We start from the raw sequence: 19,082 nt of genomic DNA, 5'->3' as shown, positions 1-19,082 counted from the left end.
ATCACAAATATGTAGAGGATATTTAATATTATTAAAATTATAAATAAAAACAGCAACATGTATATCAGCACTTAAAAATAATTAAATTATCAACTATGATTTTATTTCCCAATGATTTTAATTTATTTTTGATGCTACTAATGACAACAGATTAAAACCATCTTTTTTTTGACATTCAAGAGATGCAGAAAATGTTGTACTTAGTTATAAAACTAAGTCTTTTAACTTAATAACATAATCGTATTATTAGAAACATAGTTGTCGTGCATTCCTAGTCTATATTATAAATTAAGAATATCATATACTCCTTTTTTTTTTTCATGTTTTTACTGGTCTACTCTTGGGGACAATCCTGTAAACTCTTGACTGTTCTATTGTAGAGTCAAAGTTCTCCAGAAAAACAAAACCCATAGGCAATACGATATATTTATCTCCTGTTCCCTTTAAAATAAAGGTTAAGAACAAAGGGCCTGTGTTTTTCAAGGTTCACATAATAATTCTTGTTAAAATGGATTTGTCTTTATTTTTTCCAGGAAGTCATTGCCTTTATGGAATAATGGAAGATTATGAATAAAAGTGTGACACCTGTGTAAGGAGTACCAAGGAGTTCAATGTCACATAATTTGTTTTGTCCTTTTTTCTGAAGGCAGAGGAAAGGTGCAGAGGGATAAAACCTCATATTAGTTGAGATAAGATAACAAATACAATCTCTGAGTTTAGTGGTTTAGCACAATATCTATTTATTCTTTGCTCACTCTATTATGTTTTTATCAGAGATTTCTATCACCTATGAAAATGTAAAAATATCAGATGGAAAAATATAAGGTAATAAATCAGACAGCATAACTGGGCATAGAAAAATAAAAAAAAAGATTCACAAGTGTTATGACTTTGTTAAATTAACATTTGTTAAGTAGAGCCACTGGATATCCAGTGGTGAGCTGTTGTTCAACAAAAGACTTCAAGGGACAGTGAAATAGAGAAGCTTATTTATCATTCACAGGTCCTGGAGGTGGTGCAAGGCAAGCCTGGAGGAGCCACATGGAGAAGTCAAGGCAGGGTGAAGGCAGAGAGTATGGCAGGGCACAGGTACATGCCTTTGTTAGGGTTGGTGGGGGGAGTGCTCTGGGTTTCTTGGCTAAGGCGAGATTGGTCAATTCAGACCAAAAAGAGTTGGATTTTGCTAAGTTCCACAGGGGTCTTTTCTAAGGGGCACACAAGAGGAAGACCCTGGGAGGCAGGGGAAAGCACTCATCCCAAGGGCTAGCGGGGGAGTCCTATCAGGAGCTTACATTTACTTGTGAGTGTTTTCTAAGCCATGTGTTGGCAGGAAGGGTAGTGTCTGTCCAAGGCCCCTGCAGGCTGCTCAGCCACACAAACGGGTGCCTGGCTGCCAAAGCAGCAGTGTTGTGGAGTAGTTTACCTAAACTCGCAAAAACAAGGAACTTAACATATGGATTTAGCTGAGGTTTCTCAAAAGGTATAGAGGAAGATAGAGGAAAAACTCAAAGATGATGTTATCACGGTGAATGCCAAGGGGGTCACTGGGAAAGAATCGGTCCATCATATAGGGTTGGCTAAAAATTGATTTATATGTAATTGTGCCTATGCTGAAATACCATATGCATACAATTAAATGGATGTCAAAGTGTCTGTTCTCTTCAAATTATTAGGAGCTTCTATAGTTCAGAGACTATGATTTTTGCATCATAATTACCCTAGGGACTAACACAGGGTCTAATTTTTAGGGAGGAAATAATTAATAAAGAAATTGGACTTGTATAAAGAACATCACAGGGTATTCAAAAGTCGTGCAAAAAAGAAAGTGGTGTCTGTGTATTCAAGTAATATTCTTTAGTTGATAAAAGTACTGTCTGTAACATAAAGGATCTGACTTGAATACTATCTATACCATTCACTTTCAATGAAAATTTATTAAAATTCTCAAGGCATAGTTATATCACCTAAAAAAAGGATATTGTGATAAAATCTGTTCTCTCCATTATCTCAAGTACTGAATTATGAAGATAATGTATAAAGACTCTTAGGGGCAAAACATAAATTCTCAGTAAATAGATACTAAGTTTTTATACTGGTCTTTCTTTCCACCTGAAATTTATGAGATCTTAATCTATTAATGTACATTTTATAAATTCTCATCTTATATGCTATAAAAAATAATTCTTATTTATCTTATTACTCTACCTATTTCAAAAACCTTAATTCATTAGCACTACAAGGAATAAACAAACTATGGCATGGTCATTCAGTGTCATACCATATGACAATTAGATGCAGAATTAAAAATACAAGCAAACAAACAGATTTAACGAACTTTACAAACATTACATTCAGTGAAAAGAACTAGATATAAATGAGTATATACTGAATGATCCTACTTATATAAACTATTTTATTTAATATAAACGTCAAAACCAATACAAAACTTTTCTATTCTATCAAAAGTCAGAATAATGGTTGCTCTTGTGAGTATTAGAGTGCATTTAGGATTCTGGTACTTTTTGTTTCTTGCCTGGATGCTATTTACTCATATTTGATCACTTTGTGAAAATTAATTGAGCTGTATACTTAAGATGTGTGCATATTGCTATATGTAGGTTATGTTTTATTTAAAAGTTGACATGAAACATGAACTTTATAATATTGTAGTATTGTTAGAAAGTAAACACCAGAGTAAAGAAATCGGAATTCTGTAAGAGGATGGGTTAAGTACATTTCAATGGGGTGTTAATTTAAATTCTTCAATAGCAGACTGATCCAATTGTATTCTAATATACCTAAGTATCAATGAGCCCACACATTTTAGAATGCCCATGTCTATAACAATACATTAACTTCTATAAGTTAATAAGAAGTAGACTGATTATGCCACCTGCCATATCAGTAAACAAAGGATGTTGCAGCCACCAACCCAGCAGCCACTAGAGTAGAGCAACCCCCCAGGGTGCAACCTGAGGAGACTCAGGATGGAAAACAACAGGATACTAGCCCTAGATAGCTGAGGTGCATTTATCAAAGGAATGATTTCAATAAGCCCAGACCTTTGCATCTTCCCATACATAGAAAAGTGCTAAATTAATTAACTTGAAATGTCTGGCTTTCTTTAATTAACAGTAATTCTTTGATGTCTGCCTACCTAGGTTATGTTACAAAACTCCTATATATGGTGGCTCCTCCCTCACCTCTTGGGAGCAGACCCTTGGAGTGACCTGAGAGTCCTGTCTCCTGGGCTTGAAGTCCTCAGAAAATCCACCAAATAAAACATAACTTTTAAGTTGTACTTTTTTTTCAGTTGACACTTATTTGTCCAGAAAAATTAAAAGTCTTTTCAAACTCAGAAATTCATTAGTGAAGAAGATAATATGATTAGAATCTTCTTTATTGCTTTTGGATGAAAATGGCATTTTTTTGCATTGCCCCAAATGACTTTTGTCCCATATGTTCCTGTGGGCTAATGAATTTTTCTTCTCAGTTAGTTAGTTCAAGAAGATCCTTAATTTTATTCTTTTCCTGATGTAATCTGTTGAGATGACTCATCTTAGCCAACAGTTCTGTCCTGAAACATCCAATCTTGCCAAAATATGCTGAAGTCACCCATCAGCTGCTGGGATGTTGTCATAAAACCACCAAAGCATGATGCTCTTCAATGCTTTTTTCTCTGCTTCATTCGTAGGCTGATTTACTCTATGCTCATAAAATGTGTAATATTCCTAATTCAATGTTCTTACTCCCAGAGCAATTTGTAAAAGGAAGATACCTCTCTTTGTTACCTGCTTCTACTGCATAGTTTAAAAATAAGTGTTATTTTTAATGAGGTGGATGGACCTAGAGTCTGTCATACAGAGTGAAGTAAGTCAGAAAGAGAAAAACAAATACCGTATGCTAATGTACATATATGGAATCTAAAAAAATGGTACTGATGAACCTAGTGGCAGGGCAGGAATAAAGACACAGGCATAGAGAATGGACTTGAGGACACGGGGTGCGGGAGGAAGGGGAAGCTGGGACGAAGTGAGACAGTAGCATTGACATATATACACGACTAAATGTAAAATGGATGGCTAGTGGGAAGCAGCTGCGTAGCACAGGGAGATCATCTCGATGCTCTGTGACAACCTAGAGGGGTGGGATAGAGAGGGTGGGAAGGAGGCTCAAGAGGGAGGGTATATGGGGATATATGTATACATATAGCTGATTCATTTTGTTGTAAGCAGAAACTAACACAACATTGTGAAGCAATTATAATTCAATAAAGATATTAAAAAGAAGTGTTTATTATGCTCACAGTGAGCTATGGAGATTTAGTAGAGCAACCCTTTTGGTATCACTTGCTCTTCATGTGATTCCTAGATTCTGAAGTCATAACATGAAATCACAAGGTGGGCTGGTGTTTCTTATTGGGAGGCCACACACTGTATCAATAATTCCAGGCTGAAAGCATTGATCATATTATGGATAAAATAGTTGTGTTTATTTGTCTCTTACTTTAAAATGAGTTCTCTGTCGGGTACCTCTTAGGCCATACCATTTACACAATCTCTTTTTTATTTAAATGTTGATAAATTGAATTAATTATCATCTCAGTTGTCTTTTCAGGGTACCCATTTTCTTTCCTTTTCTGTTGCCTCTTTAATTTTTTAGGCACCTTTATTATCTATTTTCATGTGTGGTAAGTTAGAAATTTATACCTTGATATAAGTCTTCTGGGTTGAAATCTTAATCACATCATTGCATAATCAAAATATCAGGAACTTGTTTAATGTGTCTATGTCTCAGTAGCCTTATCTATAAATGAAAGATAAAAATTATATTAGCCATTATATATGTATACCTAATATATCTATATATTTAATTATAGTAGGTGTAATTGTAACTTTGATAGTACTAGCAAATGTCCTAAGGCAATGACTGGTTTATAATAAACAGTCAGTAAATATAAGGCAGTATTATTAGTTTCTTATTGGATTAGCCAATTTGGATGTCCTCCTCTGGCTAACTTACTTCCTCCCTTAACTCTGTAATAAGTGTCACAATATCCTTGGTTTTATCGTGCCTTTCAAAACAGAAAAAGCTTAGACATTTATGGTGAAATAAATGAAAATCAAGCCATCCACCGGAGTTGAGTTTAAGTCTCTGCTGCTACGAGAGTGGTATTTGATATATGTTTTGAAATATACAGCTAAATTCGTTGAGTAAAGGGATAAGGAAACTTCCTTTCCAGACCCTTCATCTACTTCTTTGCTTTTTGGTCAAGAGAAGATCATAGCTTTACAGTCTTTCCTGACTCTCTGCTTTTATGCTTTATTCTGGATGTTTTTCCTCCTTAGGAAGCTCTAGCTTATAAGCTAAATGCTCTTTTTCAAGGTGTTGTTTCTAAAACTACTGCTCAAGTCACAGAAGAAAAGAGGGGAAAAGATAAAATGTATGTATATATATATATATTTTTTGATAGAAAAAAGTATGCAAAAATACCAGAGCAAAATATTTTCTCTATTTTTATCTGAAGATCTTTTCTATAGTAAAATAATGAGCATATAAGCCATAAAACTTTTAATTTCTGGCTGTTGGTTTGTCTACCACATGCTTGCATTTGCTTTCCTCTATGGTTCAATTACCCCAACTCCAGCCAGATGGCTTATCTACATCATTACTAATATGTGACATTTTTGTGTATTATCACAATTAATTTTTCACCCTTAGGGACTTTAGACAAAAACTAGAGAGCTTCTAACTCACAATACTTTCTCACAGAATATATTTTCTTTCTTGAAGCATGTGCCTTATCCCAGTTACCCAGAATATCATTCATCTCTACACCAAAGAAAAGCATATTGGTTTGACATCCCTCTAGCCATTATCTCATTTGACTAAATACCTACAATGTACTTTCCAATCATTTATTTTTGAAAATATATTAAATATATTATTCATATGTTGAGTGTCATTTAACCTTTAACTTTTAAATAAAAAACTTCTCTTCAACTTCCCAAAATAAAATTTTTATTTTTGAATACTTTTAGATTTACAGAGAATTTGCAAATATAGTACAGAGAGTTGCCCCACACCCAGTTTCCTCTAATTGTTAGCATCTTGCATACCATGGTATATTTAAAACGTTAAGAAATTGGTATTGATATATTACTACTAACTAAATTTCAGACTTAGTTCAGATTTCAACCAGTTTTTCCACTAATGTTTCCCCCCACACATTTTTTTCTTCTCTTCCAGGATCCAATCCAAGATAACACAATGCACATAGTCAACTTTCTCAAAGAACATCTTTTCTTTATTTACCTGCCTTAGCATGTCATGAACTTTATAAAAATAAAAACTTAATAATCTGATTATATTAACTATCTTTATGCCAAATTAGAGTAGGTATAAAGGACATTCTTCTAATTCCTGGATATGTGTCCATATTAGTAAAATAAATAGCATGAATGGTAAGCCTGCATTGTTAAAACAAAATGTTTAGTGATTCAGTTTCCTAGAGTCCGTTTTTAATATTGCTTAGTTGCCATAACTACAAATCTTACATAATCCTGATTCCAAAAGATGTGAAAATAATGTTCCTCATAATGTCCTGATCATGATATCTATGCTGGAATAATGGAAAAGACCAGGAGACATGTTATTATAAAATAAAAGCTGCTGCCAAACTGTGTGACTAAGACATAAATGGTCATATAAATTTGAAAACCTACTGAAATAATGGTTATTTCTTAGCAAAAATAGCATTTAATTGTATTATATCTTAATATTTAATTGCACAAACTCCATTGGAAAGAGGTACATTTAAATTCACATACCTTACTTTCATTCACGATACTGTTTATCTTTATCGTTGTTGTTTACTGATATGCCTCAGTTATAAGAGAAGGTCAGACAGTCCTCCTCAGGATATTTCAACCTCTGGCAACAATTTTTATTTGCTGATAATAAATGTATTTCAGATTTCTGCATTGTTATTTTATGTAATAATGTCAAGGACAAACATTCTGAAGCATGTCTAATAACATTGAGATCCATTTTCTTTCCACTACAATTCAGCACCCCATTAAATTTAAAGATAATTGAACAATTCTTTAGCTTGGTAGGGAGTATTAGATTTTCTTCAAAAGCTTTTATTTTCATTTTATAATCGTCCTCATTCTTCTTAGTTTGGGGAATGTCTTTGCCCAGAGTAACATGAGGTATGAGAGAAGAGTCTGGTGGAAGAAAAAATCATATTATATTTTCTATGCTCTCCTTATTCTTGATTCTACTGAAGCAATAAACAAGTATACTGATTCTGAATATAGATAACTAATGAATTAAATGAGAAATGTTGTAGTAATTTTGAATAGGCAATCTGTTAAAAAAAAACAAAAAAAAAGACAACAGGCCCAAAATGGAGTCACTTATTCTAAGCCCCATGTAACCAAACCAAGACTAAACTTAATTACAGTTTCAAATCCCCCAGAAATGGAATCTTAAACCAGTCAGCCAAGAATTGCCTGATCAGCACTATTACAAAATCTGCCTGGTAGACGTCTGACATTTCCTGAAGGAAAGTAACCTTGCAATAACCAAACCATTTTTTGGCCTAGTATAACCTCCTTGTTCCTGTTGCCTTCTGGCGATAAAAAGTCTTTCATTTTGCACAGCTCCTCAGAGCTCCCTTCTCTCTGCTAGATTGTATGCTGCCTGATTCATTAGTCATTGAATAAAGCCAATAAGATCTTTAAAATTTACTTAGTTTAATTTTGGTTTTAACAAACCTATATGTTATGTTCTTGTTAAAATATCTCTTTATGGTGTAAACCATTTTTAAGAAGTCACTTAGAAAATGTACAAGAATAAATCCCTAAGAGCTACCCACCTGTAAATAAGCCAAAAGTATTCACTCCTGTGCTTCTTTGTAACAGGTCAGTAGACTGTAATATTTCCAATGATAAAACCTGTGCATTTGCTTGTCCATCATTGCATCCACATAGTAGTCTCTCAAAGGTATTTTTTGAACAAATAAGTTCATGCTCGTGTATGGAATTCTTTTGGGGAATGTTTCAATTTCTCATATGTGTTTTATTCTTTTTTGAACTTTTAAAAAATATAGTGGAATATAACCATTTTCTCTCATCTTTACTGCAAATACTTTCTTCTTTCCTAATATGATCTTATAACTTTCTTTACAGGATTTATTTTGCCATACAATTTTTTAAACCGTTTTTAACGCCTTCAGACAGTTTAGAGTCTTATCTTATGGATTAATATTTCATTCCATAGAAACTATTTACACCCAGCTTATAAAACCTAACAATTTTTGTACATTTTCAAGTATTATTGTTTCATGTAGAATCTGATCTGAGGTCAGACACTGAGGTGTCAGACTTCCTGAGTTTGAATATCAGCTCCACTACTTATTAGTCATGTAGTCTCATTCAAGTTATTTAACCTCTCTAATCCTCAGTTTGCTTATCTCTAAAAGGAAGGTAATAACAATTTCACAAATGGTTATGAAGAATACACCAGTAAGTATATAGAGGGAGCTTTGAAGAATGACTTGTTCGTAGTAATCACCCAATAAATGTCAAATATTCCTTTCATATGCATATTTTAATCTTTATTTGAATATATTGCTCAGTTTAAGAAGAGCTCTAGAGTTATGTGTTTATTTTAATAGACTTTCAAGTCCTTAACATATTTGTTGGAATTGTCCATCCTACTTCCAAAGATTTAAAAGTTCTCTTTTTTCAAATCTAAAATCCCATATATAGATGTGTCTATTTCTGCTTCTTGACGTTATTCCATTGATCCATTTATTGATATGCCATTTATGCACAGTTTTAATTACTTTAAGCATAATAAATCTTGGTATCTAGATGTATAAGTCATATGTCATTCCCAAGTATTCTTTCTCTTTCTCTCTCCCTCTCTTTTTCCCTTACCAAAATGAGTTTCCTAAGAGTTTTCTTCAAGATAAAATTTAGAAATAATTTTTAAAACACTGGAATTTCAACAGAAAGTTATGTGGTTTATAAACCAATTTAGAGAGAATTGTCAACTTTACAATATTGACTCATTCAGAACACAAATATTCCCTGTGTTTTATTGATCCATGTCTTCTTTCATATATTCTGGTAAAAATGTCATTGTTTTCTTAGTATGTATTCTGGTACATTCAAGAAATAAATTTATATTTTAGTTACTATTTTAATAGGATACATTAAGACGGTAAATTAATTTCAATAAACTAATCTTAAAATAAAAGGAAACAATGTCTACACTGGCCATCATCTAAAATTCATGCCACCTTCATAGATATAAACACTATCCTCATTGCAGTATGCACACACACACACACACATACACACACCTACATCTATGTATTTTTCAAGTGTGTGTGGTTCTATAATGCAAATATTGTTCTATAACTTATTTTTCACTTAACTAATTATCTAACTAACTCATTTATTAGCCTTTGCATACTGTGTATAAGCTGCTCTTTTTAAAGTGATTATTAAGAGAAATCAACTTGTTCTGGGTAAATATGCCTAAATTTTCTCCTGGCAACTAGTCCTCCTCAAATCACAGTTAATGTGTTTTACATCTAGTTATCTGTACCTGGATCTAGACTCAGGTATATGATGAGACAGTCAGAATGTCATACAACCTGGTCTCAAATGTTCAGGATCTTTCATGTGCAATGAGACCAATACTGAGATCACAGAAAGAAGTATTTTTTCTACTAGTGAGGGAGATCTAATTGAAGAATAACAGAAATGATTAAATTTGGGATCTTTATATCTTAGTAGACTGTTTTTTATCTGTATTTTCTTGCACTTAATTCTTGTCTGTTAGTCTCATAATCACACATATATGATAAATGGAAATCACGTATAGATTCTATGTCTAAAATAAATGCAAAACTCCCCTGAAATTCTCAAGATTTACTGAGGTAACGCAGTGTATAGAAGCTTAAAGATATTGTCAAACCTAAAACACAACCTAGGTTGTTAACTCCTAGTCTAGCATAATGAAAATAAAAACTAATTTCATAGATTAAAAGTCAGTTCTTAAAACACTATTATAATTGTGGCTATTGATATTATTAATTATAATTCAGGTGCTGTCCTGTGTAAATAATTTTACTAGAATGCAAGTCAAATATTGAAAGGCCATAAGAAGGAATACATGCACTACCAAAAATGAAAATGTTTTATGTTGTTTCTGCTATGTTCTTAGTCAAGGCAAGTTTATCTATCTATCTATCTATCTATCTATCTATCTATCTATCTATCTATCTATCTATCTATCTATCTATCTACCTATATGTGTGTGTGTAACTAAAGTGAAAATACAAAAACAATATCCAAGCAAAACTTGTACTGGACAAATTTAAATAGGCAAGAAAACTTTATTCAAGGCTATTGCTTTGAAGGAAAGGACTGGAAGGTTCTTATGACCTGAGGTAGGGGGATAATAGGCCATCTTTGTTTCATATTTGGCTTTGCCCAAAGAATAAGTAAGCTTTATCATATCTTTATGACAAGAGGTAGTTTCACAATTGGAGCAAGGCATCTGCCAAAGTTAGGCTTCTGCCCTCCCACAAAAACTGAGAGATAAAGGCATTATCTTCCTTGATGGTAACATGTCGAAAGGATGGCTCCCAGGTCCTTGAGAAAGGCATTCTTGGCTTGTAAACTGGCAAGAAACTTTCTAAAAAGGTTCTCAGACAAAGAACTTAGAACAATTTGTTCTACTCTGAACAAACTGTCTTCTAGCCATGTTTCTAAAAGTACCACAATTTTATAGACACTTGCAGGAGAACATGACTCTCTTCTCTATAGGAAAAGATCTTACAAATGTATCAGCAAGTACAGTAGGCAATTTTTTATTACTATTAAGAGCTCAGACTGATCCTGTTTTCAAATTTAATTCTGTCACTTGCCAATATGCAAGCTTAGGAAAATTATAGCATGTATCTAGAACTTAGTTTCTTCTGCAGTAAAAATGCTTAATTTTTAAGATTTTGGCCAATGTTAAATAAAATTTGAGTAGTGGTTAGTATATTGCCTAGCATATATACATTTTAACTATCGACGTTTATATTCTGAAGGTAGTTTTTGCTCTTTTTAAAAACTTTTGAGCTGATAAGAGTGAATTATCTATAGTGCCTGTAGAAAAAGTAAAACTATTCCAGATACTTTGAATTCTATCTACTTCCCGTATCATCAGAAACAAAAGTGATTTTTCTATATGCATCTGGTGAAAAAAACTGTACCTTTAATTTTTCACAAGTAAAGGTCAGAATAGTGTGCTTTTAAATGTGGAACTTACCACAGATTTGTTGGCTCCCTCTAAAAGCTATATACCAACAGCTATTTTCTCAGAACTTAAAAGTCCATATATACAATAAAATATATTGTTCTCACAGTCTCTGGTCTATGTTCTGGTGTCCATCTGGATAAAAAAAAAAAAAAAAGAGTTCCTGCTCATAATAAGCTCATAATCTATTGCAGAGATTCATAATCATAGGAGTGAGCATATTAGAATGACCTGAAAAGTGGTTCTACATCACAATGATCAGGTCATAATCTTACAGGAAAATATATGGCATCAAGATATTGGTATGTTTTGAACAGATTCTTAGACTTTATTTATTGAGGCCAGGGCTAAGAATTACTTATGTAGTAAATGATTTCAGAGATTACAGTGAAAAAAAGTCTGTTACATTTTACACTAAAAAAAATCCATTACTCGTTATATCAGGACTAAAGTAGATATTACAAAACAAAGATTTCTTTTAATAAAATGTACCTTGCAAGAGAAAGAAACCAATTAATACATATTTAACATTTAATGTGTTCCAAATTTATTCAGTATTATAAGGAATGATGCTTCAGAAAATTCTATTTCAAATTTATACATGCTATATATTTGAAAATTGAGACCCAAAGTAAGTCTGCTCTGATCTCGCTATTTGATACGATGCCAAAAGGACAGACAATGATTCCTTGGCTCATCTGAGACTTAGCTTTATTATTTATCTTTGAGTTGGCTATCCCTGGTCCATTTAAGAACTCCTTCTTTTCACATTCTTTCATTTAAATTTTTATCTAAAATGCTTAGATTTACCCTTAGTTCTAAGGCATTCTAGGACATTTAGTACATCCTATCTACTGATAACAAGACCTGAAATCGTAATTAACAGAATGACTGACCTAGCATAAACAGGAAAATTGTATATGAGCACCTATTGATCATTTTAAATTGGTATGTCGATGGTAAGCTGTCACTGTCGTCATAAATTTACAGCAGCTTCAAAATTAATCACTCATTCTGCTTGTACTCCAGATATTCCAGGGAAATTAATATCCTAACTAATTTTATTTGATTTAGTAAAAATGTAATTAAATATTACTTGATCCCTATTCCCCAAACACCTGATTACTGATCATTTCAGAACTGAGACTTACAGTAGTAGGTAATGTATTTTATATAGTGTTAATCTAATTTAATTTTGTCCAGTCTATGAATATATTTAAATGATATTATTTTTGAAATTCTACCTGTGATTTTATTGAAGTTGCTTAGAAAATCAGAGGCCATTGTACTCTAAGTTCTTTGTGTCTCTCTTTGAATAATAATACTGTATAACCAAATAAAATCAGTGAAGTGTATGCAATCATATTATTTAATATGTGATGTGAAGCTTTAACACACGCTTCCTGGGAGCTAAAGAAAAATGTGTCCTCATCGTAGGAGTAATAAACACAGGAAATTATGCATAATTATGGAGATTAAGTTCCAATTAAGGCTCAATTTCAATAATATCCCTATCCACAAATCTTTTCAAGTTTTTAGTGACATGAAAGAAGATCAAAGTAACTCAAGGTACTAATCTCTGTTCTGGTTAAAGATAAAATAAGTTTGATTAGGGAATTCTAGCAGTACAACAAGTTCAAGAGCATTTCTCCGTTTACCATAGTATTTGGAGAGTTATGTCTAGTAACATTTCAGAGCCAAGACAGAGTTTTTATATTCGCAAACTACATTTACCAGTTGGAAATATGCAAAAGTAACAGTTATCAGTCTGATTTTACCTATAAAAGGGTGTTTAAAATGTCAATTGCAATGTTGCTTAACAGGCTTTAGAATAATTTCTAGTGAAACTTCATATTATCCTTCCAGAACACCAATAAAAAGACTTGGTATTTAATATTGTTAATAAAAAGAACACAATAACACAAAACAACATAACAATATGTAAGGTACATCATTCCACTAAGATGAAAAGAAAAATAAGTTAGTTCCTTTTTTGCTTTAAAAACAAAACCAGAAAGCTAAATAATATGACTGCTATTTTCATGGTAAATCTATTGTTGGCAATATCGAAATTATACAGTGATTTACACATTCTAATCTAAATTATTTTATAAGTATTGGATATATATTCTACTGCACACTATTTATGTAAACACCATTTTGGTCATTATATATATTATTTTAAAATAAATCAACCTTAGTATATTTAACTGTCGCATGTCATGCACTGTGCTAAATTGCTCTGTATATTTGATAACTGCTAGTGCTATCACTTTGTACAGGTGAGGAAACTGTGGCTCATGGAGTTTAAATAACTTGATGCCATGAAACAGCTAGTGAGTGGTATAACTAGTTTTTGAAGCCATGTAATGATCTCATATGCTTAACAAATCACCTTTAGAGTAAGCAACCATATTGAATTAAATGTAAATATCTGTATAACTTGCTATTATCGTATTGTTTAAGCAGAGAGCAGAACAGAAAAGAGTAAACTGTGTCTTCCATAGACAGGCTTAATACTCCATATTTAGGACTTGTCTAAGGAGAGAGCAGATTGATTACAATGAATTGTCCACAAGGCATTCTATGATCAGACCCAAGAGAATTTTCTTCAGTCTTGCATCCTTACAGCAAAAGACCTTTCTCAGTCTGTTTCTTGCACCCTTTCCACTCCACTTTCTTATTGCTTCCTTACATTGTTTACTCCCCTATACACATCACATTTGCATAAACAGATCCATATAACATGCCACTAACAAAAAACTGAGTTGGGAACACAGGAAAAAAGACAAAATAAAATTAAAATATTTAAATACGAAATTTAGAAGGAATCACAATTCTATTTTCACCTACTCTGTTTAAGAGAAGTATCTTGTTCCATAGTCTGACATTCATTTAATTTAAAAATGTAAGGTGCATTTTTCCAGTTATTATTTGTTTGTTTTGGTTTTTTGTTTGTTTGTTTTTTAACATATTTATTGGAGTATAATTGCTTTACAATGTTGTGTTAGTTTCTGCTGTATAACAAAGTGAACCAGCTATACGTATATATATATCCCCATATCCCCTCCCTCTTGCGTCTCCCTCTCACCCTCCCTATCCCACCCTTCTAGGTGGTCACAAAGCACCGAGCTGATCTCCCTGTGCTATGCGGCTGCTTCCCACTAGTTATCTATTTTACATTTGGTAGTGTATATAAGTCCATGCCACTCTCTCACTTTGTCCCAGCTTACCCTTCCCCCTCCCCGTGTCCTCAAGTCCATTCTCTACATCTGTGTCTTTATTCCTGTCTTGCCCCTAGGTTCTTTAGCATCTTTTTTTTTTTTTTTGATTCCATATATATCTGTTAGCATATGGTATTTGTTTTTCTCTTTCTGACTTACTTCACTCTGTATGACAGACTCTAGGCCCATCCACTTCACTACAAATAACTCAGTTTCGTTTCTTTTATGGCAGAGTAATAGTCCATTGTATATATGTGCCAAATCTTCTTTATCCATTCATCTGTCAATGGACCCTTAGATTATTAAAATGATTATGCTTTTTCTTTAATGGGAACATACTGGAAAATTGCAAAGGAGGAAGACATCATATCTTCTATCTTACTGATGAAGTTTTAAAGTGTGAAAACATGTAGGTGTATACCACTAACTGTGTATAGCACCAGAAAGACCCTTAAAATTAAATGTATACAGAGTTAAAAAAAAAAAAATTAACGAACGTTATAATGTGGAACCTGACAGACACTTCCCAAACAACATAAAGCCAATTATTATCCAATGGTAGACCTGATCTATGTATTTTCAAATAACTTTCAGGAATAAATACATTAAGTCTAGGTCATAGTGGAATATCAAATAGGATTAATTATCTAGTGGCAACTGTAATTAACAGATATGTAAAAAAGATAGAGTCCATGCTTGATAACTCTCATTTGTTTCAGTGAATTTTCTAATAACCTAATGAAAATAAAGGAGGGGGATGTTATGAAAGAAATGCTTATGTTCTCCTCAAATTCATATGTTGAAGCCCAAACCCCCAATGTGATAGTATTTGGAGATGGGACATTTAGGAGATAATTAAGGTTAAATTAGATCATAAAGGTGGGGTCCTCATGGTGGGATTACTGGCCCTATAAAAGGAGGAAGAGAAGGAGAACTCTCTCTCTAAGAGAACACAGAGGAAAGGCCGTGTGAGTGAAAAGGCAAGAAGGCCATCTGCAACACAAGCAGAGAGATCTGACCAGACACCGACCCTGCTCACACATTGATCTTGGACTTCCAAGACTGTGAGATCTTCCAGAAGTGTGAGAAATAAATTTCTATTGTTTAGGCCAGCCGGTCTGTGGTGTTTTGTTAGGGAAACTAACAGAGGGTGGTAAAGTAAATTTCTAGATTTTTAATATGTGAAAGTGCATTTATTTTGCTCTCACACTGAATCAATAATAAGCCTGAGTATAAAATTTTATGTGGGAAAATTTTTTCCTCCAGAATTTTGTGGGGAATATTCCAATGTCTTATAGCTTCCACTGTCCCTGGTTCTGGCTTCTTATTCTTTATGTAAAAATATTTGTTGTAATGTTTTTCTTTCCAGAAGCTTGCAGAATTTTGTCTTTTACCTCACTATTCTGATACCCAATGATGTGCTTTCTTGTAAACCTATTTTAAACAACTGTATTATGACTCAGTATGTAATAATTTCTTTTATTCTGGAAATACTGTCCATATTTTGTTCAAACTTTACTTAATTAACAATTGGATGACTTAGCTTCCTTCTGTTTGCTCCATTATCTCACTATGAGATAATTCTTTTTAAGATATCGGACCTCCTGAACTGTTTCTGTAACTTTAAAGCTAACAGATGCTAACCAAAATTTTGATTTGATTGTAATAAAGTAACATTTTTCAGCGTGTTTCACAAAATGCGAGGCCTCCAAGTTGTTAGTAGAAATTACACAAAACAAATGGTTCAGAGTTAATATTAACTTGAGAAATGCATGGATGAGCAAAATAATCACATTTATTAACTGTCGGTATTATCAGAATATTTAATATACCATGTATTTTGTAGTTATTCAAAAAGGAAACATGCTGTAGAATATATACCAATGAAAAATATAGTTTGTCCTAGAGGGCATCTCACAAAACTAGTTCTTAATAGTAAACTGTAAAATAAGCTCTGGTGAGATCACCTTGATTTTCTTATATGCCTTTAGAAAGCTATCAGTGTAAAAAGTCTTCAATTTAAAATTAGCTATAAATGGTGTGATGTCTCAGTTTTGTGACTATTGGTTTTTTCTGCATTAATAGAATAAAACTGTCCTATTGGCAATTATTTCATGTTAATATAGGAAATGAAGCTCTTGAAAAAATTTTTAAACTTACCTATAAATACACAAAAACATTCTATTTGGAAATAAGAATAACAACTTAATTATCCAACCCAAGGAAAGAGCATATTATTTTGCTTTGGCAAAAGAAAATGTGAAGCAAAAAGAAAGACAACCTTTGAGGTGAGAGGGCTGCGCCGCTGGGATGCTGGGGCTCCTGCAGACCCGCGTCCTGAGGAAAGGGAAGTTGGAGACTGAGTCTGTCCCCACACTGTGACGCTCCCGGCGGGGGAGCAGCGCAGAGACTAGAGACGGGGCTACACTAAAAGAAGTTCCTGGCTCACCCCTGGTTCCTGACCATCACGTGGCCAGAGAAATTGCCCTGCTGTCCTGTGAGTTCTCTCCACACATCAGTGAGACAAGAAAGGACTGAGCCTGCCAGAACCAAGATACAGTAGAAATACATCTACACGTGGAACTGCTCCTACAGAACACCCACTGAACGCTGGCAGAAAACGTCAGACCTCCCAAAAGGCAAGAAACTCCCCCCGTACTTGGGTAGGGCAAAGGAAAAAAGAAATAACAGAGACAAAAGAATAGGGACGGCACCTGCACCAGTGGGAGGGAGCTGTGAAGGAGGAAAGGTTTCCACGCACTAGGAAGCCCCTTCGCAGGCAGAGACTGCGGGTGGCAGAGGGGGGAAGCTTTGGAGCCACGGAGGACAGCGCAGCCACAGGGGTGCGGAGGGCAAAGCGGAGAGGTTCCCGCACGGAGGAGCGGTGCCGACCAGCACTCACCAGCCCGAGAGACTTGTCTGCTCCCCCGCCGGGTCGGGCGGGGCTGGGAGCTGGGGCTCGGGCTTCGGTCAGATCGCAGGGAGAGGACTGGGGCTGGCGGCGTGAACACAGCCTGAAGGGGTTAGCGCACCACGGCTAGCTGGAAGGGAGTCCGGGAAAAAGTCTGCAGCTGCCGAAGAGGCAAGAGACTTTTTCTTCCCTCTTTGTTTCCTGGTGCGCGAGGAGAGGGGATACAGAGCGCCGCCTAAACGAACTCCAGAGAAGGGCGCGAGCCGCGGCTATCAGCACAGACTCCATAGCAACAGGGGCGCAGAGGAAAAAATGGAGAGACTCCCGCACAGAGGCTCGGCGCCGAGCAGCGCTCACCAGCCAGAGAGGCTTGTCTGCTTACCCGCCGGGGCGGGCGGGGCTGGGAGCTGAGGCTCGGCTTCGGTCGGATCGCAGGGAGAGGACTGGGGCTGGCAGCGTGAACACTGCCTGAAGGGGTTAGCGCACCACAGCTGGCCGGGAGGGAGACCGGGAAAAGGTCTGCAGCTGCCGAAGAGGCAAGAGACTTTTTCTTGCCTCTTTGTTTCGCTGTGCGCAAGGAGAGGGGATTCAGAGCGCTGCCTAAACGAATTCCAGAGAAGGGCGCGAGCCGCAGCGATCAGCGCGGACCCCAGAGATGGGCGTGAGATGCTGGGGCTGCTGCTGCCGCCTCCAAAAAGCCTGTGTGCGAGCACAGGTCACTCTCCACACCGCCCCTCCCGGGAGCCTGTGCAGCCCGCCACTGCCAGGGTCCCATGATCCGGGGACAAGTTCCCCGGGAGAACACACGGCGCACCTCAGGCTGCTGCGACGTCACGCCGGCCTCTGACGCTGCAGGCTCGCCCCGCCTCCTCCATACCCCTCCCTCCCCGCGGCCTGGGTGAGCCAGAGCCCCCGAAGCAGCTGCTCCTTTAACCCCGTCCTGTCTGGGCGGGGAATAGATGCCCTCAGGCGACCTACACGCAGAGGCGGGTCCAAATCCAAAGCTGAACCCCAGGAGCTGTGCGAACAGGGAAGAGAAGGGGAAATCTCTCCCAGCAGCCTCAGAAGCAGCGGATTAAAACTCCACAAACAACTTGATGTGCCTGCATCTGTTGAATACCTGAATAGACAACAAATCATCCCAAATTCAGGAGGTGGACTTTGGGAGCAGGATATATTAATTTTTCCCCTTTTCCTTTTTTTTGTGAGTGTATATGTATATGCTTCTGGGTGAGATTTTGTCTGTATAGCTTTGCTTTACAATAGTTTTATTTTACTTCACTATATTATAGCCTCTTTCTTTCTTTCTTTCTATTTTTTCTCCCTTTTACTCTGAGCTGTGTGGACGAAAGGCTCTTGGTGCTCCAGCCAGGCATCAGGGCCGTGCCTCTGAGGTGGGAGAGCCAACTTCAGGACACTGGTCCACAAGAGACCTCCCAGCTCCACGTAATACCAAACGGCAAAAATCTCTCAGAGATCTCCATCTCAACATCAAGACCCAGCTTCACTCAACGACCAGCAAGCTACAGTGCTGGACACCCTATGCCAAACAACTAGCAAGACAGGAACACAGCCCCATCCATTAGCAGAGAGGCTGCCTAAAATCATAATAAGGCCAC

This window comes from Balaenoptera musculus, chromosome 18, assembly GCF_009873245.2.
Source record: "Balaenoptera musculus isolate JJ_BM4_2016_0621 chromosome 18, mBalMus1.pri.v3, whole genome shotgun sequence".
Lineage (NCBI taxonomy): Eukaryota > Metazoa > Chordata > Mammalia > Artiodactyla > Balaenopteridae > Balaenoptera > Balaenoptera musculus.
Note: the sequence above shows the minus strand (reverse complement) of the source record.